We start from the raw sequence: 25,256 nt of genomic DNA, 5'->3' as shown, positions 1-25,256 counted from the left end.
ACCGCAGCCTCGACATAAGAACACCAACATAAGAATTATCGCGAAGGCATATTATTACGAGCAGTGAGAAACTCTGTGGACGAAGACGTCATCCCTTCATTCTCTTGGCCTTGTGAGGGATTGAGCAACATAATTCACCTCTGCACGCTAGGCTGCTCATTACACACGCTCACTTAGAGGTGAAAAAAAATTAAAAACGCAACAGTTAATCTTCGCTAGCTCTTGGTATCGACGCGAAGGCAGAAATAAAGTTGGACGGAAACTATTGATGGCGCAGCAGGATATAAAGGAAGTATTGATGCAAAAAAAACTTCAGACGTATCAAGAAAATAATTGCAGAGGAGGAACGAAAAAATCGAATCATTTTTTGAGAATGATGAGGGTGTAATTTAATGTGCACTTTCCACATAAAAATTTTAAAAACTACAGTCGACAGAATTGTCGTCGCCATTTTATCATACATTCGCAATGGTTTCCATGGCGTTTAACCCCCGTTATTTCTGAATGCACCTCGTATTATCGTTGAGAGGTATCGCATGGCACCAAAGCACCACGGAGAGAAATGAACAGACCCATCAAAAAATGGCCTTTACCCGCCCCAGCAACAAATCACTGGCTTAGGCTTTCGAAGTCTAATAAATTGACTCTGAGAACGAAATAATTGTTAATCATATCGTTCCAGATGATATGAAGTCAAATCTTCATTACGTGGAATCATAAGTTCCTTTCACACTTGTTTTATCTCTGACATCGACAAAGACATCATCATATTACAACCTCATTGCTATAGTCTGAATAAGGGTCATAACTATGCAGACACTTCATCAGCGGGAAGTGGTGGAATTGAGCAAAGAACCAGTGCTTCTATCCCGATGTAAAGATGCCTAATTGCAACACTCCAAAAACTGAGGGCCGATACAAATTTACAGGCCTAATCTAAGGAATGTATACATTTTCAAATTCTTGCAGCGATTAAGGATAAATATTGATTTTTAATGGAGCAGTATCTATGATAAAATAAGAGTTTTACACATTTGCATACAAATTTCCCGCAGATAACTCCAGCTATGATGTACTTTTCACAGAAAAGTTTTCATTTTCCTGTTCTTCAATGTACTTTAGGCTCCTTAATCCGAATCTGAGGTTAGTTTCCAAAAATTTTCTACGCATCATTGCAAAAAAAGGCCAAAAATTGTTTCTCTTTTAGCTTTTTTGTTAATAACTCTGAATCTGTCAACTTTAGGTTTAAAACTAAAGAACACAAAATCTCCCATACTTCTTCATGTCTTACCCGTAAGATCTCTTTCTACAACGAAGCGTTTAAACTCCAGCTGTTACTTTTTAAATCGGTGTTTTTTGCTTGTCTCCGCAAAAAAAAGCAGGCTGATGCCGATACCGGGTTTCTCTACAAACCTAACGTCAGGTCAGCTACCACCTGTGGCGGATCCAGGATATGGACAAGTGGGGAATGTGTGGATTAAAATTACAGCAGTAGTGGGGGTCGAAAAAAATTATGGTATTTGTAGGAGGCGACCGACAGCTGAGGTCATTAGTGCCATTAGGGAAAGGTATGGAAGGAAGGGTGGAGAGAAACCCGGCGTCGGCATTAGCCTGCTCTTAAAGAAAGGCGCCAAGGGGACCACGGCTTAACGTCCCATCCGACGGACGGAGTGCTGCGCTTGGATTGTTCTCCACACAACACTCAAGCAGGGATCGAGCAGTCTGAAAATTCTCTGCCACTGCCGCGTTTTGAACCCGAGCCCGCCGGGTGGAAAGCCAACACTCAAACCACCATACCAACACGATCCCCTCGGAAAAAAAATTACCATTCTATCTAGAGTAAATTGGATACCCAAAGGAGGGTCTATAGCCCCCATAGCCCCCCATACATCCGCCACTGCCTACCACAAATAACATACCATACCAGTAAAAATATGACTTTCGGCTAGCTTTCTTTTCAATTTGGTGGCGTCGCGCGTCGACAAGGAGAAAGGAAGGAGAAGCGAAAGAGCGGTTCACATCGCATTGACACGACAAAACAGCAGAGGAACGCGTTTCGCAAGCACGACTCGCGAGGAAGAGGAAAGGGAAGACTGTCTCCTTCCGGCGCGACACCGGAAGTTCCGGCGGCGTCTCCCGCCACACGGATTGGCACCGGAGGTTGGGGGAGGAGGGAGGACTGGGAATTTCGGGAGTGGGGACGCACGTCGACGCTCATTTGTTATGCGAGGCGAAAAGGAGAATGGGCACGTGCGAAACCGTATTTCAAGCGAAAGGACTTCATTCGAGGACGGAGGAGTCCAAAACCCAAATTATTCCAATGAATGATAAACGTAGCACAACAGCGTTCACCACAGTACAAAACCTGGTCACTCACCAGGTAGAGTAAATTACTATTAGATATTTACCGAGATTGCTGAGAAGAAATTAGATAACATTTTTAATGAGCTAATACAGACGTCTTTATTCAAAAAATTTATTATTACTAACGATTAGTCGTTAAATAGTATTTGGTGAGCTAATACTGAGACCTTTATTTAATAATTTATAATTACTAATAATTATATTTGTACCACGATAGTTTCTTTTCAATGTTTTTTCCCGCCACTGCGTGTTATAGCTTGTTGCGTAATGGTCCACGTACTTTTATACAGAATCAATGCTGCATGCTTGGGGAGATAATACGTCAGACACATATCAGTGCACGGAACTGTGGTTACACCTGCTTGTATCTTCGTGGATCTTAGTACGGAATACTCACTGAGCAAAACTGTCTGCATATATAAAACACTACAATAATAGCCACGTTTTCGCACGACAGGTGTTATAAAGTCAGCAGTTTATATGAGTACGTATTTATACAAATAAAGTGTGCACTGGTAAGGTGATTAGACTTCGGCGAAGCAATTACTCAAGTATTTAACAGTAACTAGTGATTCCTTGAGGTGTTCGTTTGGCAAAGTAAATCGAGTGTTTTATCGTATCTATCAGACCTGAGAATATAGTGTGGCTTTAAGATAATGTTATTTATGTCACCCCGAAAAAAATATGTTCTAAATTTTTCAAGCAATTTAAGCCTTGTACACAGTTCTAGAGATGGTCTGAACTCTGAAGGTAGTCTTGTAGGAACGAGTTTGCAGTAATATAAAGTTCATTTAAAAGATGTACTATCTAGTAATTCTTTAAGATGGATGGCAATAATGGCCAACATTGTTGTGCTTCCATTCTATATGGCTTGAGGCCTGTTTACACGATACATTAACACGTACGAGTTAATGCACGTTTGCGTGAATGATTTTTGTGGACCGGAACGGAACATGTATGAATGCATGAACCAAATTAGAACATGTTCTATTTTCTGTGCATACATTCGCACAAGTTGGGTGGTTACACGGTGCATTTTGGCGTTCATTCTCGCGTTCATACATTTAGACATTAACCCGTACGTGTTATTGTACCGTGTAAACAGGCCTTAAGAAATTGTTCGAAAAGAGATTTTTACAGTGGACATATTCAAGACGCGAAAATAGGTATCCTCAACTCCAGGTCTTTGGTACGCCAAACATCGATCAGATAGCGCCCGACATCGCGAGTAACGTGATTATCATGAAGAGGAGCAGCCTGTATAGCCGTCTTTTCCAGCGGGCGACACCTAACGGGCCAAATTATAAGCAAACACCTAACCTTTTTTGCCGCTTCTCCTCTTCCCAGTGAGGATGCCATTCCCCATGCCAAATCTCGAAGGAGGGGGGAACCTCTCACCCCTTCCACACGTCACGTGACCCTTATAGAGAGAGAGAGGGGAAATCTTCGATTGTTGCCCTTTCAGCGGAAGGAGGTAGGTCGCCATATCGACGCCAACGAACACGGTCGTATAAGAGGCATTCGCCGAAAACAGAAAGGTCATTCCCCACTCGAAAGACTAGGAACAGGTGACTATCGCGTTCCTCGGCGCAGAATTTACATTATCAGTGAGCGAAGAGTCCGGTAAAAAAAATAGAGGATAAAATGAAGCCATCTTTTCATTTGCGAAAATTAACCTCCACATACTTGAGTTGGATACTATTAATCTTACCATTTCAACATTCATATATATGCTAAAAAAAACATCTGGGGCTTTTCCAGCGTAGAGACTGAATAAAGGTTTTCTCAGGTTTTCATCCGGGAGATAGATTTCATTTTGTCCAACGTTTCGACGTCCGACACGTTCCTCATCATCAGGGAATGATTCTGACGCCATGACAGCGGCCTGCATTAATATTTGTTTTGCAGTTTTAATATCTTCCGTTGGTCATTTGACAACGAATGGGATGAGACCACCACTGCGATACAATCATAAATACAAGCCATAGTTATGGCACCAGCACAACTCGGTGTTCGACTGTCGAATACTTGTCAATGTTCGACTGTCGACTGTGACGCCGCGGAGCGAAGGCTGAAAGATTCCATAGCAGAATACGCGACATACGCATTACCAAACTAAAGATGTAAGGAGTTCGCCATCACTGGCGTACTGTAATCCATATCGACTTCGCATGTGTTCTAGCAATTCACCGCTTCATACGACGCAATTTTGATTGCGCCTTCGCACGTGGGTCAGATTGCGCAATTCCGTGTACCGTGTAAAACGGCCTTAAGCCAGCATCACTCCCTATTGACGATGAAAGTGTCGGACCTCGACATGTTGGATAAAATGGACTTTCTCATCCGGACAAAAACCCGGGAAGACCTAATTAATTTTTTTATATGCTGCTAAAACTGTAATTCACTAAGCGCATACAAGAATTTCACCAGACGAGAAGCACATCACTATTGGCGAGAGAAATTGGCTCGTAACTCTTTAACGGATAAGTTTCCTTCTTATGGGAGTGGTGAGCCTCGCTATGAGCAGAAATATCCTCTGTCTCATTCGAATGACCTCTCCTCGCCCTGTATGTAGCGCTGGACCGTTCCTCCTCTTCTCCGTCGACTTCCCCTTCTCCATTCTTCTCCACGCTCATATATCTAGGGCTTCTAACCTTTTTCTCGTCCCCCTTCCATTGCGTCCTCGTTTCAGGGCCGTTAAGCCCTATCAGACTCTTCACTAGCATTTCCTTAGCACTATTTCCATTATAGAAATTAATTTTTTTCAGGCAGTAAATGACCTTAACCGTTCACAGCCCAATGTTCCCATATTGGGAAAAGATTTATAAAAATTCATGAAAATTATATTTCGTATCTGTGATTACTTTCATAGCTTTTGTTAGGTAAATAAAGTATTGAAATATTTTTTACACTGAATCGCATGACTTGTTTATACATTGGATGTAATTTATGCCTTTTCAAAATTGGTTATTTTTATCACTTCTGTAGTGAGCATGCGGTTTATTCGATATTTTTCTCTACACTCGCTCGCCAGCAATAAATGCTCATTTATTAAAAATATCAATATATAATAAATTATTAAACTTAGAGTATTGGTCAACTGTACATTTACTTTTCAAGTAATAACCAAATTTTTTGGCGTGTTCCCATTTGGGTACATGTTTGAAAACGTGTTTAAAAATGTTTTCTTTCATAATATCTCCTAATTAGTAGTAAAATAAATAGCGTATACAAAAAAATAAAGAGCAGTTGGTAAGTTTATTTGGTCTTTAAAGGGTTAATAACAATAAACTAGATTCAAAACACAATTCATTCCTGGTTTTATTTAATTACGTATTCTTTTTACAAAAAAAAGGCTGACTTCGAACTCTCCCCTCCCCAGGCACACGCATTTTAGGCAACTATCGGAGTAGTATTTATACGATTCGAATTATTTCTGGGATGAGATAATAAAAGTAGTAATTTTTATTTCATCTTGACAAAAAACACAACTTCATGTTGTACAATTTCATCAAAGTTTGAATGGATAATATAGACACAACCAGAGGAATGCCTGTTTTGGGGTTATATTAATAAGCAGACGCTGCAGGTGCAGCGCGCTGGTAATAGTACATGTTTTCCAATACTTTCACACTGCGGTGAAACAAATTTCAAATTACTCTTTAATGGATAAATTTATAATTTTTTGGAGTGTTGAAAGTCTTGATTAGCAGAATCATTGAAATTATTAAACCATTGCAAAATATCATTAACCATTGGATAGGTCATTAATTTTATCGTATCGACTATCATACCTTATCGACTATCGGGGACCTTTTAGTCATTGATTTTGCCATTGTGCGGTTAACTATAAGCATTATTTACAAATATCGTCAATTTTGTGAGATTAGCACACTGTCCATCCTCGCGGTAGAAGCCTCACCGTTAAGAGTTTAATCAGCCGTACGTACTCTTGTTTTGAATGTTAATTCGACCTCTCTGTATTCTAGGTTTAGGATTTGTGATATTTAAAATACACGATTTAATAACAGCAATCTGTATTTCAATTCATATGTTTAATCATTGAAAAGCATTATAAGCAAGAAGACGTTTCATACGAGTAAAATAATGGCTTCAGATTAAACGTCTTCATATTTACCTAATGATCACTTCGCACTCATTTCGCTCTTCACTCCATGAACGACTCCACAAATTTCACCCTTTCTGCTTTCTTCGTCCACATGCTCAGACGAAAGTGTCTGCGGGCAGATTCATCTCTCTTTAGTCGGATAAATGGACGGTTCGAAATTCTCTCGAAATTAACACCATTTCTATGTAATGTTTGTAGTTAGCCACACATGGCAAACTCTCTGTCTATTCCGTATCTCTTTCAGAAGCTTCCTATCCTCACCCTCCACGTTGCACTTCATCGTTCCTCATCCTTTCAGGCACGTAGCCAAAGGGTACACTTTTCTTTTTCACTATAGTGTGCTAAAAACTTAAGAGTTAAACATAACCTGACTGGGAAATAGGCTGGGAAGTTACTCCTACCCCCTGAGAGAGACTTAACAATAAATATGGCTGCTTTTAAAATCGTGTAATTTTATCACCGATGGCCACCAAAAGGCAGCTTCCTTCCTTCTCTTGAAAAGATTCGATGATTTTGTTGTGGGAAGATTTTCGTATAAAAAAGTTAAAGAGAGATGGAATTTCACATTCGCTCGATCACATATTGAATAAGCAGCGAGCCTATGGGATCTGCTGCAGAAATACTTCATGGGTGAACTTAATGAAATACATAGGAAATCTGCACGATTCGTCATAAACGGGTGCTCAGAAATCGTTACACAGATGTTTAACGAAGTCGGCTGGAAGCCGATAGAGCTGCGCGCCAGGCTTGTTAGATCGCTTGAGCAATAGATGTCTTTCAGAGCGACGAGGAAAACATAATTATGAAACCCCACCATGTTTTCAAGCCCGAGAGAAACGATAAATAAAGAGAGATATTTTTCCGTCGAAAAGTCGTGAGGATAGATATGCACATTCGTTTTTTCCCCGAATAATAAAGGCGTTTAATAAATCCTAGGCATAAATTCGTTAGATCATTTCCTATTTATGTGCTAACGGCTGATGTCCTAGCACCTCCTGCCACACCTCTATTATGGCGGCTTTCGGGGTGGTAAGAAATTGTAGATGAAAACTCCTTTGAAAAATTCATGCTTTACTGCGCACACGAAAGACGAGAGATGGGAGTCGAGAAGAATTAAAGTTATTAACTCGTTAAAAAAATAAAAGGTTCACTTTGACGAGCCCGAAAGGTTTTTTTGCACGACAAAGTGGTTCATCTGCTCCTCATTCCATTATGACCACACCAAGAGGCGTGGGAAGGTTTATTCATTCGCGAAGCAAACTCTTAAGCAATAAATTTCGAGATGAAAGTCGCCGAGTTTTCCGTCCTTTAGGATGAATACTACCGCTAAATCATTCGTTTTAGCATTTGGGAGAAGAAATCAGAATGGGCGTGGATTTTTTATGCGGTGGTGTTCAAGGAGTTAAGAATAAAATGATTGCGGGGTGATCAGAAGGTAAATATGGAAGCGTATAATCTGAGGCCATTATTTTACGCTTAAAAAAATCTCGTCTCAACCGAGGAAAATTTCTAATAATGTTTCCCGATGATAAAATGAATGGATTCAAATGTAGATTGCAGTTATTAAATCGTTTGTTTAAAAAAATGTCGTAAAATCCTAAACCTTGAATCCAGAGTGGTCGAATTAATATTCAAAACATAACTTCTTGTGGTAAGTAAAATTTTTGATAGCGAGACTCCAACCGGATAAAAGGATATGTTGTGTGCTGTTATCAAGGAAATAATACCACTTGCATAAAATATTTTTAGATCACCACACAATGGCAAAATAAACGTCTGAAAGGTTCCCATGTGATGGTTAATACGATAATAGTGAAGACCTTTTCACGAAGACTTTCAAATGAAAACAGCATAAAAGAATACAATAGAAGAGTAAATGAAATATTGTCCAATGTAAATTTTGATCGTTCCATTTTTCTTCGGTTCGGATCACATGCACTTCTGCATGCGAATTAACTTTAACGTACAGTTTTTTTTAGGATATCAAGTTCACACACAGGAATATGGCAGTATATGAAGAATACCTATTCACTATTAAAGGATATAACAGCAGAAGATCCAGCGTCAACCTTAACGGCTGCATCTACAAGTGCACACAATATACGAATATCCCAATAGTTGTCAATTACCACGACGGGGATTTAAACCCAGATCCTCCGGAACCGCGGCAAGTGTTGTACCCACGAATATTACAAAAGAGGATCCCCAAGTCGGCCTCTAAATGTGTTTTTCAACCACCGCGCAATTAAATGTGTTAAAAAAAAGTCGCCACGCGCGTCGCTGATGGACAAAGTGAGCCGTAATTCTCGGGGAAATAAGGCGTAATTAGGAGTGTCTCCCGAAATTTCTATATATGATGATGTGATTTATCAAATGCATAACTCTTTAGTGTTATTCCTGACAATTACAAAGATTATACTTCAAAATATTGGAAAAAAGTGGATCGCATTGCACACATCACCGCGCCGCGGACATTTTTAAAACCGATTAAAATGCGACCGAAGTGGCAACAGAAATCAGCCTTCTATTGGGATGGAAAGGGGCCTTCTCCACGCAGTCCCCTTGGCTGTACGACTGCCGCAAGCTACAAAGAGCACATACTCATAGTCACAAGAAGGCATCTAACGATTTGATCGTTGGATTATTCTTCCTCATAGAATGATCCTCCAAAATCGTTAGAACATTAATGGCTTTGCCTGGTTTCCCTATTTAGTTGGGCCATCTTCGCTTCTAGAGGGTTGAGGTGTTTTTCCCCGTCCCGTCCCTTCCGAACCTATCCTACCCCAGAGGCGTCGACGGGCTCCTATCGCGGCGGCGCCTCTTTCCTTGTTCCTTCCCATTCAAACCCCTCCCCGGGTGATCGGGCTATCAGTTAAATTACTGGGTCCCGGCCCCGGTGGTTGTATCCTCGAAGGGCTCCCCTGAGCCTTCATCCGCAGTCACAAGAGAGCATCATTTCGCGGACAGCACCACATGACCCGAGGCTAAAGCACGAACTTAAGGCGCTAAGGCGCTCACCATAGGCATCATTTAGGGCAGATCTGTTCGTCAGATCGGCATTCGAAGCAAACACTTTGTCTAGTGTTGTAAAAAATATTATGATTGACTTTATGGATTTTAAATAGAAAAATTTGTTTAAAATGAACGCAATACATTCAATCCCTGTACTTATTGTTAGAAGTTGATACGCTCTCTAACAATTTTCGTCGTCCGTAGCCCTATTCATGTTACTATCATGATTTGAATTCAATTGCAGCCATTATTTGTGTAAAACTTATAGTAGCCAAAGAACATTCATTTTATTGTTATCGTAACGTGACATACGGGATTTAAAAACGAATACATTTATATTATTTGCACCGTTCCACACCATATGAAGACGGGGAAAAATTTACCGCCAGGTTGACGTTAACATTGTTTGAGATGATGAGAACGCGACCTTACTCAGAACCACTAGCACTGATAAAATTAATGAGTATTATGACGTCTTTGCTGGGGATCGACTTTTACGGCACGCTTAAAGAAGCGAATTTTCATTAGCACTGATGAAATTATGCCACGCTATAACGCCAAAAACTCCAAATTTCACGACGACTCACTAATGTCTAATTATTACGGATATAAAGCACGAAGAATGGAAAGAAGTGGTAAGTTATTTTTTCCAATTAAATGTAAATTAAATACTAACCGTATATGTATAAAAAATACTAACCGTACATAAGCATAGGAAGAATTCTAAATATGAATTAATTTATAATGAGTATATTATATCTGAGGGTTTTTTCTATTTGGTGCAAAAACTAATGCAAAAAATAATCGATAATTTTTTTTGTAAAAACCATTTTTTCCATAAAAACATGACCAACCAATTTTTAAAGTTAGTTCTGTAAAGGAGATTTGGTCCGATGTTACATATTCCTAGAGACTCTAGTTGTAAGATGTATCGTTGAGCGGCAAAATCCCTGTGTGTGGATGACCATTTTAATATCATTTGCAGCAATACCTCAGGGTCACAATGAACCTGCAGAGTGGCTGATATACAGTGGCGAATGCAGGGCAGGGACAAGGGGGGAGGCTAAGAGTGGAGGCCTGGAGGGTAATCTCTCAGCAGTAGCGGATGTCCGAACAAAGTTACCATTCTATCTAGCAGTGGTGTAACTAGGAATATTCTTTGAGGGGGGGAATAGAGTAAATTTTCGAAAAATGACACCCCAAGAAAGACGTTTTACATCATTTTGCCACCAAAACTTTAACCCTAAGCAGATGCAGTTATTATTCGTCAAAAATATACAAGAGTTTTAAACATTTTTTTATTTGTCTGAGGCTTTGGGTGGAGGGATCTATCCCCTCATCCCCCCATAGTTACGCCACTGCTATCTAATGTAAATTGGATACCCAAGAGGGGGCTAAAGTCCCATCCTAGACCCTCTCTGGATCCGCCATTGCTGTTTTATTTTAATCATTTTAGCCAGTTCCTTATATTCTAGTGAAATTGCTTCGAAAAAATACAGAGATGTACATTTTCTGTTTTTGGTCCTTCGCCTACTTCTAGTGCTATCCGCGGAAAAATGTATGTATGGGCTTATCCCTTTCAACTGAAAAGTTCATAACGTCACTGACTCTTGCCGAGCTGCTCACTGCTTCTTCGCAAATTCTCGGCCTTGCGCACTCATCAGACTTGGTTCGTTGTCATAAACAATCTAATGAGAGATTATTTTTGTCAAATAATGGATCTCTATGAAAGACTGAATGAACCAGAGCTTTAATGACGTCACTAACTAATGAAAAAGTCGTCATGACGTCACGAATTCATGAAAAAGGGGCGGCAACTTTTGCATTTTTTTTATTGCCAAATAATGAGATAATGGCTGAATGAGAAAGACTTATCGTCTTAGCTTTTTTTTCCATTCGTCAACCCAAGATTATTGCAATAGAGGATCCTCAAGTCGCCTTAAAATGTGTATTCACTCGCCGCGAATTTAAATGCTTCGCCACTTGTCAATTACCTCGACCACGGAATACGGTGGTTTCCTATTATTTTTTATTACCAAAATCGAAAGATTATTACTCATGGAGTACGTATTTCACGCTTTTAGATTTTTAAATGACGATATCTATTTTTCGCGATTAAACGAAAAGTGAAATTTTTCAAGCACGCGAAAACGCGACGGATAAGTAGGAATGCTGGGAAAAGTCCGTGTGACGTCATTCTGGTTCCAGCTGTCGCCTAGTGAGGTGACCTTGGGGCGAGGCTATGAGCGCTGATACGACGCAGGCTGCTAGCAGGTAGCGCTTCGCTTAGATAAGGATTATTATTGCCCTATCAAACAAAGGAAACTTTCCGAACTTAGGTAATTTTAATGGGTGATTATTAAGAGATGTTTCCCTGAGCTCTGTGCCTCATGCATGCATTGGTAATCTTAGACAATGTAAAACTCCTATCTTCTCGTATAGCAACTAGGTCTCTGTGACTTCACGTGGAGTGGATTCGCATGGGCGCCAATCTGGCCTTTTCAAATGAGGTTAAAATTGACCATTGCCATTCGTATAAACTGGGATGTCTTAAACCAAATAATTTGTATATTCTGAATACAGTAATGGTGGGTAAAGAATCGCAATCAAAGCATTAACTTTTCCTTGATGAAGGAAACTACCCTATTGTCACCACTTGTGTCGCTAACGGAAAAATTGATCCGAGATTCGCGGTGAAATAAGGTATAATTATGTGTCTCCCGAAATTCATATACAAGATGTTGTGATTTACCAAATTCATAAAAGCTCAATGCTATTCCGAGCAATGACAAACATTATAGTGCAAAATATTGGAAAAAAAACGTGGATCGCATTGCACTCATCACTGCGTCGCGGACATTTTTGAAAACCGATTAATATACGATCGAAGTTGCTACAGAAATCAGCTTTCTATGAATGAAATCGGGCCTTCTTTATGCAGCCCCTTGCATCTACCGAATTACTTTTACAAATAGGGATTTCTTGTCTGAGAGGACGATCACGTCATTAATTCATGCCAACATCACGGTGAATCCGATTCTGTGAATTGGATTTCCTTGGAGCGGAGGAGGATGCCATTAAACTGCTTTAAAAAAAGTTGTAAATCTGCGTGCGCAATCAAGGACTGGATGGACGCTGACGCACGATCCAATACACCCGTGGCGTGGTCCCTTAAAGGCTAGTCAAAGGGCGAATCAGACGAAGAAGATAAGGCTGTCGCAGGAGCGGAAGCGAGGTCCTTTGAAGGGTTAAATGGAGTTGTCGACGACGCTATCGGGCTTTGAAAGGGACGATACGTTTGAGTAGGAGGATCAAAGCCAAGTTGGTTGGCCCACGGTCACCCTTCCAAAAGAAGACTGGCGACCGGAAGATCCCACTCTTCAGTACCCCAGGAATATTCGCCGCAAGAACAACTTCACGGCGAGCTGATAACGCTCTTACAGCTCTTCCTTGGTCTTATGTTTAAAGCGCAGTTTCCATTCTCATTGCGCCGCAATATCGGAAACTAAGCTTCTGGATGAGATACGGAGAAGGTATAGCGTTTGGATGGCGCGATTACTGAACGGGAAAGGGACCTTGAAAACCTTGCTGGAGGGAAGAATACTTGGTATGCAAGGGAGGGGAAGAAAAAAATTTGGATTTTACTTTTCAAGTAATAACCAAATTTTGTGGCGTGTTCCCATTTGGGTACATGTTTGAAAACGCGTTTAAAAACGTTTTCCGAGTTTTCTTTCATAATATCTCTTAATTAGTTGTAAAATAAAAAGTATACACAAAAAATAATAAGTATCAGTTGGTAAGTTAGTTTGGTCTATAAAGGGTTAATAACAATAAACTAGATTCAAAACACAATTCATTCCTGGTTTTATTTAATTACGTATTCTTTTTCCAAAAAAAAGGCTGATTTCCAACCAGGCACACGCATTTGAGGCGACTAGCGGAATAGTTTCTATACCATTCGAATTATTTTTGGGATGAGATAATAAAGTAGTAATTTTATTCCATCTTGACAAAATACAGAACTTCAGGTTGTACGATTTCATCTAATTTTGAATGTATAATATAGACGCAACCAGAGGAATGCCTGTTCATTTATTTTATTTACGGAATGAAAGGGAGTAGGCCGTGTTTCAAATTGTGGAAGGAGATCCAAAATTGAAGCGGCGACTGCCACATGAATTCGAGAATACTACATAAAAACCTACCTTAATCGGTAGAATAATTATGTAATACGTTAATCAAACTTTTGCGTTAGACCCAGAACAATTTATGTGCAACCAACGTCAACAGAAAGCTGTCTTCAGCGATTTTTTACTGCAAAGACATCACACAAATCGTGACGTGGGAAGATTTTCCAATGAAAAAGTAAAAGGCAGACGCTATTTCGTTTTCGTCAGGTCACACTTTTAATATATAGCGAGAAAATGGGATCCAGTGAAGAAAGACTAAGTCCTCTTTTACTTTTTCATTGGAAAATCTTCCCACAACACGCTTCACGAAGATCCTTGCTGTAAAAATTCGCGTAAAATAACTCAGTGCTGATGTTGCTTTTAAATACCTTGTTTTGTGTCGACCGCAAATAATGGATGAACGTGTATCATTAAATTATATTTTCTAGTTACGGTATCTTTTCATGTATTCGCGAATTCATCCGGCAGTCTCCGCTCGAATCATGGACTTACCTCTTCAACTTACAATATAAACGGCCGATTTCCTCTCATTCCGTCCATACATTATATTCTCTTCCTTCCCTCCCCCGCATACCAAGTATTCTACCCTCCAGCACGGTTTTTAACATCCCCATCTCGCCAATGCCTCGTTCAGATTACGATTGTTCCAACAATCGTTGGAACGACCGTGCATTCACACAAGGATGGTGAAAACCTGTGCTGCCATCCAGTGCTGAAATCTAAAGTGAACGAGAAATTGACGGTTAGCAAATCTGTTGAGGTATGCAGGGTCAGGATATTACTGTGTTCAACGTGTATTTAACGAGTAATTTTTTTCTGCCCATATTCTTTTTTGCTTGGACAAATCCATGAAAAAAATGGAGCAATGGGAGCTTCACAAACTTTTCGTCTTTCTCTTGTCGCTTCCTCTTCTGGTTTCGCAGCGCTTAAACATCATAAATTGGCAACGTTAGGAACTACGTGAACTACGGCTACTTCTGCCAACTATCGTTTGGACGATCGCGAAGACAATCGTAATTTGAACGGGGCATCAGTAATCGCTCCATCCAAATCCTCTGTCTTTTCCGCATCTCATCTAGAAGCTTTCTCTCCACCCCAGGTTAGAAGACAGCATAGGGTGGTTTCCTATTGTTTTTTTATTGCCTAAATCGAAAGATTATTACTTTTGGAGTACGTATTTCACGCTTTTACATTTTTAAATGACGATATCTATTTTCAGCGATTAAATGAAAAGTGAAAATTTTCAAGCACGCGAAAACGCGACGGCTAAGAAGAAATGCTGGGAAAACCCCGTGTGACGTCATTCTTGTTCCCGCTGTCGGCATGTGAGGTGACCTTGGTGCGAGGCTATGAGCGCCGCTACGATGCAGGTTGCTGGCAGGTAGCCGAGTACCCTGCTAGCAGGTAGCGCTTGGCTTAAATAAGGATTAATAATACCCTATCAAACGAAGGAAACTTTCCGATCTTAGGCAGTTTTAATAGGTGATTACTAAGACATGTTTCCTTGAGGTCTGTGCCTCATGCATGCATTGGTAATCTCAGACGATGTAAAACTCCTATCTACTCGTATAGAAACTAGGTCTCTGTGACGTCACGTGGAGTGGCATCGCATGGGCGCCAATCTGGCCTTTTTCAAATGCGGTTAAAATTGACCATTGCCATCGTCTAAACTGGTATTTCTAAAACCAAATGACTTGTATATTATGAATACACTAATGGCGGGTAACGAATCGCAATCAATGCCTTTCGTTTTCTTTAACGAAGGAAACTACCCTATTACCCGTATTCATATATGATTGATAAAAATTTTATCAGCAACAAATTCTTTAGGCATTTGTTTCGAATAACGTACTTGTAATCACTTGTTACCTCAGGGAAAAGGCATACGTGATATCAATCGACGTTATTAGGAACGAAGAGGAAGCTAATTTGATTGGTATTTAATATAATTCCAGTTAGTTTTCTGATGAAGGTGGCGGAATCAGCCACGGTGATGAAGGTAATTAATAATTGTTTAATTAGAGTGAAGCACGACAAAACCTCATTTATAATAACAATAGTGGAACGTGTCAGAGGGCTACATTTCAGGAGAATAAGTTCGTTCACCAAAAGTAAGCATGTTTAAGTAAATTAGTATTTCGGTAAATGCATGGCAAAGATAAGTTATTGCGAAAAAATGTCTACCTTACTCAACCATTTTCTCATTGCTATAAAATGAAAAAAGCAGAAGTTACCACCCACATTTCATGAGTTAGTGACGTAATTTAAGTTCTGGTTCATTCAGTCGTTCAGAGATAACCGATCCTTGACGGACATAATAGACCACTAGTGTTATTACAAATAACCAGGTGAGACGGATGCGCGTGGCCGAAAAGTAGCTGATGGGAGTGAGCCGCTCGGCAAGAGTTAATGACGTCATCAACTTATTGGAAAAAGGGCAAAGCCAGTCGATATTTCACCAAAAATAGCACGATAGCGAAAAAAGGGATTTAAAAAAAAATTTAATCCATCATATTCTATAATAAATTTGAAAAATTATAAATAGGCGCATTCTTTTCGGGTTTTTCATCGAGTTACAGTCCCCATGTCGTCTAACGTTTCGTCAAAATACTATTCTGACATCCCCATAGTTGAATTGAGCTTGTAATATTACTTATGCCTTCAGAATGTGGATGAAGAATCCTAATGAGAGGTCAGCCGACATTAAGACTGTTTCTCGGTTTAAATACCCGAGAGGCACTTTCTCCAACAAGCCGGTAGGGTATCCCATGAATTCTTTCATAGCCACCCTTCTATTCAGCAAACGAGGACGTCACGAGGCCTTGACGCATTTGGGTCACTTCGGCATTTTCAAACGTGGCCTCCACGCTGACCTCTGCTCTTCGCGAACACTGACCCAGAACGTAATCCAGCCGGAAATGAGAGTGACTTCCGGGGGTGGGGGAAATAGATAGCTAGCTCTCCCTGCAGAATTCAAAAGCACATATCGCCGGCTCTTTTACTTTTTTTTACGCTGGATATTTTTAACTCTCCCTCTTCGCATGAATAGAGCGCTGTGTCCATTTTCTAATCGCGGCCGACGCCTCCTTCTTGTGAACTCATTTCCAATTTCAGAAATAAAAATTACATGAAAGATAACGGGAGCGTGAATCAGAGGCTATCCGGCTGAGGATCTTTTACACACTCTTTTTCTAACTCGCTTCGTCTGTCTGTTTCATCGATAGAATCTTGTAATTGATTTTAACCTACTTCCCATTATCGGAGTGGCTTGTAGTTGTTCACACTCGCTTGCTTCCGATGACAATGCAATATTGCAATATTCAATAATCGTGCATTTGAAATTTTGATCCATTGTGCTCCTTGTGATAAGCTAAATTTTCACATGGAAAAATAGACATAAATTTTCTCAATAGTTGGGGTGAGTTATCAATTTTTTGGCAGAAATCACTTTAAAAACTCTGGTTAAATGGATTACCTGATGCAGCAATGAAAACAGAAAATAAAAGTAAAGTGACAAAGGTTAAAAGAAACGCGCTTTTTCCGAAAACAGCGTAAAATACACTAAAAACTAAAAAAAAATCTTTTTGCCACTTTGAGAGTAAAGCGTTAAGATAAGATTCAAGTTAACATTAGGATTAGATATTAATATTTACTGCCAATACTTACTCATCTACATACTAACTCGCAAGCGGCGTGTGGTAGAGGGTATTAGAACACCAGCCATTTGCACATAAAAGAAAATGCTGAAACGGAGTTACGACTGGCATTTATTAAAGTTCTTTATGGCTCGGGGGAAAAACGAATTCCCATATTTATCCGTTCGGCAAAACATCTCTCTTAATTTATCGCTTCTGTCGGACCTGGAAATATAGTGGGGCTCTTATATAATGTTCTCCGTGTCGCTCCTAAAGATATCTATTCTCAATTGTTCAAGCAATCTAAGCCTAGCGCGCAGCCTCCGAGCCTCCAGCGGCTCCCAGCCTTATTCGCTTAACATCTGGGAAACGCTGTCGGTACGCCCGTAGCATTTTTGACGAACCGCGCAGCCTTCCTTAGTATTTTATTCAGCTCGCGGATTAAGTCTTTCTGCACCGGATCCCACACGCTCGCTGCATATTCAAGGTATCATCATCATATTTCAGGATCTACTACACCCATTTCCAATACACCCAATCAGCACCAACACTTTATTCTATTACTGCTGTAAAACGTATTTTTAATTTTTAGTGTGTTTTTCAATGTCTTTGGAAAAAAAGCGTTGTTTTTAAATCTTTTTTATTTTAGTTTTAGGATAGCACTATTGTGAGAGGTTGGTTTAGTCATTCATTCCCATCGCTATTGGCCGAAAGCCTTCATTATAAACATCCATATTGCACACAGTGAGCCACATCAGAGGTGTTTGGCAGGGGGTGAATCTGGACCAAAATGCAGAATGCAGTATGCTGCATTGAAGATTGAGTGTAAAGTGCGAAAACGATATGCAAAATATAATCGAAGAGAAATTTTCGAAGAAGCATCAAACCTGCTGCATAAAATTATGCAAAAAAAGTTTCATGGAAGATTTTCTCAAAAATATCTTGCGTGTAAGTAATTTACGAATCGATATATGGCTTTCATACTTCTCACAAGATGGAAGCAGATGAACTATTGATTAAGTCGAAAAATCATTTCATTCTTCATTAGACACGCAATAATGTAAATTTTTGTGAAAAAACAGTCGCTAAAAAACTCGACCAAACAGTTTCCTACCCAAAAGTTAAATCCACTTCACAAATTGAGACGAATTAACCCCATTATAGATTGGAAAATTCCACTTAAAAAAAAGTACGCTTGACTTCAGGAAAAAAATTTAAATAAAAAAGGACTACATCTTTTCCTCAGGAAAGTTCAATTTTTAATATGAGAGGGCAGATTTTAAGGCTTGCTTGAGCTTTTTTAAAACATCCAAAAATCCAATCAAAATCCAAGATCAATGGATAACAATTCAGCGGTAAATGGCGAAAATACACGCTTTAATTAATTACACTTGCATCATATTGCTAAAAATGGCATACGAAGTAACCACAAACCAACATGAAATAACACCCTCATAATAAGCATATTTTGTTCATTTCAGATGCTCCTCAACGTGCAGAGATGGTTCGACAAGGGACCTGATGGTGCCTCAGTTTAACATTTACACATATCCTGTTCTTTTTGTGGCAGCAAAGTTCAAATAAAAAGGTAAGGAATCTCACATGATTATCATTATCAAAGACATTATAGGTTCATTGTATGTAATTACGCTCCAAAGTAAGACCTAAGCTTAAACTCAGTTATTACTAAGTAAGTAAGGTAGGCACAAAGTTCTAAATCGGAAAGAACTTGATCTGACGGACGAGGAATATATTCCAGATCCAAACCATCAATGGAACATGATCACTGCTCATTCCATATTGAAATAAAATCGATAAAAACTTCAGCAAAATTCGTGATTCAGCATGAAATATTGTTCTGTTGAATGCTAAACTAAATGCGATGCAGGAAATTCAAAAGAAAACTTTCCAGTGGGAAAAATTGTATTGAATCTAGAAGCGGAAACTAGCAAAGCTTCATTAACCGAAAGCGAATAGGTAGTTTATTCATATTTGACTGCTTCTTAAAACTGACACGAGCGACAAAAGCCACAAAGGAAAATGTTTCTTAAACGATCAATGCTGTACCTCAAGGGGGCCGCAAACTTTCTTGCCAGAGTGTAGATCGGTGTGGAAAATCGTGCAAAAGTTAATTTTGAGCTATTCCAGGATGGAAGCTAAAAAGGTTTACGTTAATTTTTTAAATATTTAATGCAATATGAACATGAAGTATTATTGAACATGCTTCAAAGTATGTTATAAATCAATTACGAACGTACAGACCTTCTTTTACGAGTTATATAATGTGAAACAATAGGATGAAAAAAGAAACTAAGATATATCATGGAACTTTACTGGCTGAATGTATAGAAAAACATGTTTTTTATCATTTCAAATGATGTCACGGGTCAGTTATAAGTCATCCCATGTTTAAAGAAGACAAAATGTCAGATAAAACTCTTTCATGGTTTCCACGGCCACAAGATCAATAAGTTCCAAATCCACTTATCTGTCCTTCCATGTAAAATGAAACTTACGAACAATGATGTTCATACAGAGGGGCTCTCAGAAAATAACTTCCACAAAGGGAAGCCTGGCGTTGTTAAATGCACATGCTAAATGTGAATAAATCAACTTTAATATTTTAATTTAGATTTTCCAGCTATTTAGGCCGGCCTTAACTCCATTTTCATGAGCTTAATGTCATTCGTCTCTAATAACAGCATTCATTTGCAAATAACTGAAAAAGAAGTCCAATGATGACACAATTTTTTTCACCGTGATCCTTAATGAACAACGAAAGTTACATGAGTTTTGCTCAAAAAGGTAATCAAAGGCAAAAAGGCAAGGCATATTCTGCAATTAAGCACATATATTCCGAAATATTTCTGAAACTCTTAAAACAAATTAGACATATCTAAAAATTAAAATAAAAATGTGGATTCAAAAAAATGAAAATTTCATATGATGAGTCACGGGAAATTTTTGGCGGTCCGCTGTTGAGGACTCAAGAGCAAATTTTGAAAAATGGTCATTTAAAGGACATGCTTTGGTTTCTCGACCTAACATTTCTCGAGAGGTCGTACACCTCCCAATGGATCGGTCTCTTTTTCTGACGGAATGCTTGCTTAAAACCTATGCCACTATCAAACAATTTTCAGGGCATACTAAATAGACCATTGATGTGATGCAACGTGGCTGAAGTAATGGAATGACTGTAAAAGATCTTTGGTAATTTTTACTTCTAATAGATACATTAAAAATAGCAATTTTTACTCGTAATCTACTTCAAAGTTCATGCGAATAATCGCTTTGTTTTAGTAATCAACAGTGAAAATCTGCTACCCACGCGCGCTGATCTAAAGGTAGTTCTAGCAAAATTAACCTCATCCACAGATGTAAAAATGTTTGGTGGAGCATATTTATTTATAACTGATGAGTCTAAATATAAAATTCTAATAATTAATTTATCCAATTGCATTAAGTAATAATTAAAATTCTGGTTTCAATGTCAGTACTCCCTGTTTGAAAAAATAATAACATGGATCAAAATATTTTACAGAAATAGTGACCCTATTGATTACTTTATGAAAGATTAATTTGTAATTGTAATTGATAAAAATTTTGAGTGTGTTAAAATTAATTGAGCCCGATTGCATTTTTTTTAGAAGTAATCCTATCCCAGAAGTATTATCTGATAAATATTCACCTGTTTCACAATTTGAAAAATATTACCTCAGAATGTTTTCATACGCAATTTTTGCAATGCACAAATGTTGAAAAAGGCTTACTTCGCATTGAAAAGTTAAAGATGATGGCATGTGATTCTTATTCACGCTATCAGACAAACCACGATGTGTCTAGAATGAGGTTATATATTTTATAATAAATTATAAATAATCCTCTTATAAATTGCTGCAAGCGACTTGAGCGACCAAGGAAGAAGTTTCCTATAACGCGCAATTTCGTCTCTCAGAGGCTGCTCAAAATTCGCGTCTCGTCGGCGGCGGGAGAACCTGTGACAATTGCGATCGGGCCTCGTTTTAATGGAGACGCAAACACACCTCCAAGCAGTGAAATTCATGTTTTACGGCCGAAATGAGGACGAGGAAGAAAAGATAGCGAGTGGTGGACAAATAAGGAGGAGTCTGGCGTTGTTATGCAGCGGGGGCGCTCATTGCCAATGAAAAAGTCCGACTACGACGGATTCCACGCCGCCAAGGATGACACAAAACAAACGAGGCGAGTGACGCGCAGCTTTTTTACGGCCCTACGAACAAATAAAAATACCCAAGTGCTCATTATAGTGATCAATATCAATATTGGCTACGCAACAAGCAAAAACCGAGGCCAACAATGAAACCGCGTGATTTTTTAAGGTCAATGCAAACGGAATCTGTTGAAAAGCTAAATAGCATGTTCAAGACTAAAACGAGATTATCTAGTTCCCAAAGAGATGGTTCAATGAGTGTCAGATCAACCGTTACAACTTAAAGGTTAGGTACAATTGTTTTACAGCTTTTTGAACCTTACAAATTCATATTTATTTTATATGTCATTGGCGATGAGGCTACGAATTGAGCATGAATATTAGCCTCGGCAATGTTCCGGCAAATATATTTACCACCTTCAGTACAAGCAGCACCAACTCCATTATAAAAGTAATAGTACTAACTCACCAAAACAGAGATTAAAATCAATGAAAACGCCAAACTCTAGATAAAGAACATAGTTTGATTAAGCTGCTATCTGAAGAAATGGTCTGTATAACAAAAAATAAGTACCTGCAATAAAAGATTTTAAGTACTAAATTTAAGTAAATCATACTAATACCTCATATTGTAACAACGTAAAACAGCAACAAAAATAAGTAACTTTAACGTATTTTAATAAGGGAACGAGCATTTTTAATAGATCATAATGTTTTCTTAAATACTGTCGTAAATGTTTTCTTAAATAAAACGTTTTCTTAAATAAATATGTCGTTAATTTAATTTTTGTAAAATTACTCATACTGACACAACACATCTTCCTCAAAGATGTATTATTGCATTTAGGCACTAAGGAATAATATTGCATCTTTTAAAAATTAGCGAACTGAAGAAGATCTCAATATATCTAAAATTAATTATTATCTATATAATTCCACAAGGGCCACAAAGACTCCGGGTGATAAAGTGAATAGCATTGAATTAATACGTTAAGAAAAAAAATTTAACCAGTAAATAAGAGGAGAGAATAATCCTCTTAAAGACAGATTACAATGAGTGAAATTACAATGGGATTAGAATATAGGTGATGTACTATCTTTGATTTATTTCACCATTCCTCATCCATTTATTGGGAGTTGAGAGCTGGCATAGGAAGGGTTGGCCGATAAGGAAAGCAGAGGAAGACAGGGCCGGCCCTTGTCCAGCCACGCCCCTTCCAATAAACTTTGTGCCGACTGTTTGCGGGTCAAGCCTCCTGCTTTCTCCGTCAACCCATTCCAAACCAGCGCCATTGAGAGGGGCGGGGTGAGGAGACAACAGAACAGCCGCGTGGATACATATGAGAGAGAGAGAGGAGATCGCAATATCGCTGACACAGCAAACGACCCTCGGAGGGGAGACGGAAACATTTGCATTGCAGGCATATGTATACTCACAGGCGACGAGGACAGATAAAACGACGCCCGTTAAAATTATTTGCGTAACCAGCAGGAAGCGCACATTGGAATTCAGGAGAGTCTCTCGTGTTTCATCATTTTTCTCCTTTTTTTCGGATCGAATAATAATACAGGGAAAAGTTTTCAAATCCACGCTCATGTTGCAAATTAAATTTTCCCTCCGAATCGAAAACGCTATTTTTCAGAATTCATGCCCCAAAATTTCGAGTGATACGCACCACCATATTATAGCATGCGAGCCATCTAGGGGGTATTTGGCAGGGGGTGACCAACCACACGCATGCTGCATGCAAGAGGATTCCCACATGCACACCCCACGGTCATAGAAATATTACGTATAATATCTAACAATAAAATCATTTGCGTAATCAGCAGGAAGCACACATAGGAATTCAAGACGGTCTCTAGGGTTTCATCGTTCAGCCTCTTTTTTCGGATGGAATCATAATACACAGCTATATTTCTCAAAAACACGTCCATCTTATAAATTAAATTTTATTTCCAAATAAAAATGTCTTTTGTCAGAATTCAAGCCTTAATTTTAGAAAATTTCGAGCGGTACATCTACATCTATGTTATTTCCTGCAAGCCATATGTAGGGTGTTTGGCAGGGGGTGACCAACAGCCAGCATGCAGCATGCAAGAGATCCCTACATGCACACCTCACGGTCATACAGATATTACGCATAATAGCAATAAAATTATTTGCGTGACCAGCAGAAAACATACTTTAGAATTCAGCAAACTGGGGTTTCTACTCTTTGCTCCTTTGTTTCGGATCGAATAATAAAAGAATTCGGAAAAGTTTTCAAGTCCACGATCATGTTACAAATTAAATCTACCCTCCGAACGACAGCTTCTCTCACCAGAATTTATGCCCCAAAATTAAAAAATTTCTAATGGGACAGCTATATTATACCTCGCGGCCCACTTCTTGGGTGTTTGGCACGGGGTGACAAATCACCGGCATGAAAAATGTAAGAGAATCCCCACATGTACACCTCACGGTCATTCAATATTTCGCATAATAATAATAAAATTATTTGCGTAACCAAGAGGAAGCACACATTGCAATTCAGGAAAGTCTCTAGGGTGATTCATCGTTTCGTTTCTTTTTTCGGATCGAATCATAAATACACGGAAATATTTTCAAATCCGCTTACATGTAACATTTTCCATTCTGAATCGAGAGTATTTTGTCAGAATTCATTCCTCAAATTTATAAAATTTTGAGCAGTATATTTACAGCTACATTTTACCCTGCGAGCCATATAGAGGGTGTTTGGCAGGGGGTGACCAATCACACGCTAGCTGCATGCAAGAGGATTCCCGCGTTCACACCACAAGGTCGTAAAATATTACGCATTGTACCGAAGAATACGCAAAGCAAAACGCGCTTTGCGTGTTACAACCGACAAAGTAGAAACCGATAGTGAAGAAAATCGTGGTTTTAATTGCTTGCTTTAACTTATGCGGTAGACGTCAATGATCACGGTTGAGAGCATTTGCGGTGTGAGGATTTCGAATTTCTTGGGCGTGGCCTAGGAATAACATAAAGCAATAGAGGAAATCAAAAACTGTCATCAAGCATGTGTGGCGCCTGAATATTTGTCGGGAAACTTTTGTGACCCATAGGAAAATGTTCGCACACGTTCGTCACAAGGTGAAGGATTGAACGCAAAATGTCGAAGGTATATTAATTAATATAATATATTATACATAATAATAATATATATATATTATAGGACCATATGATATTGTTGTGTCAGAATTCGATTTTCTCGGGCGTGGTCTTGGAATGACATAAAAGAAATATAGCGTAGGAAAATGTTCACACGCGTTCGCCAGAAGGTGAAGGATTGAACGCTAAAGGTCAAAGGTAACGGAATGAGGGATTGCTTGAGTGCGGAAAAGCCATAAACCACGATGACCTGCCGTCACACCTACAACTGCTCTCCACTCAACCCCAGGTTGGGTCACAGGGATCACCACTCGTGCGTGATGGGCCTTAAACCGAAAGGAGAAAACGACGACCCACGGAAAGCTTCCGCGGGTGAGGCAGTGGCGTAACTAAGGGGGGGATAAGGGAGATAGATGCCCCCCCAAATCCTCAGAGAAATAAAAATAATATTCAAAACTATTGTCTAGTTTTGACTTATAGTATATTTTAACGTAAGATTTTAATGAAATTTTTAATTGCTAAAATTATGTCAAATGTATTTGCAGGCATGTCATTTTTCCAAAATTTACCTAAAAGGGCGTGGGTGGGCGGGAGGTCG

General features: G+C 39.1%; 1 protein-coding gene across 2 annotated transcripts in view; it reads left to right on the top strand.

The window, feature by feature from the left end:
- The window catches only part of LOC124163854 (parathyroid hormone/parathyroid hormone-related peptide receptor-like), a 138,177-nt gene that overhangs the window by 35,491 nt on the left and 77,430 nt on the right, over positions 1–25,256 (top strand). For both annotated transcript variants that reach the window (XM_046540958.1, XM_046540957.1), the window contains exon 2: positions 18,812–18,918. The gene's annotated coding sequence lies outside the window, so the exon portion shown is untranslated. The remainder of the gene's footprint in view (positions 1–18,811; positions 18,919–25,256) is intronic.

Source organism: Ischnura elegans, chromosome 8 (genome assembly GCF_921293095.1).
Source record: "Ischnura elegans chromosome 8, ioIscEleg1.1, whole genome shotgun sequence".
In the NCBI taxonomy this organism is placed as follows: Eukaryota; Metazoa; Arthropoda; class Insecta; order Odonata; family Coenagrionidae; genus Ischnura; species Ischnura elegans.
The sequence above is the reverse complement of the archived record's forward strand: the minus strand, read 5'-3'. Positions and strand labels throughout refer to the sequence as shown.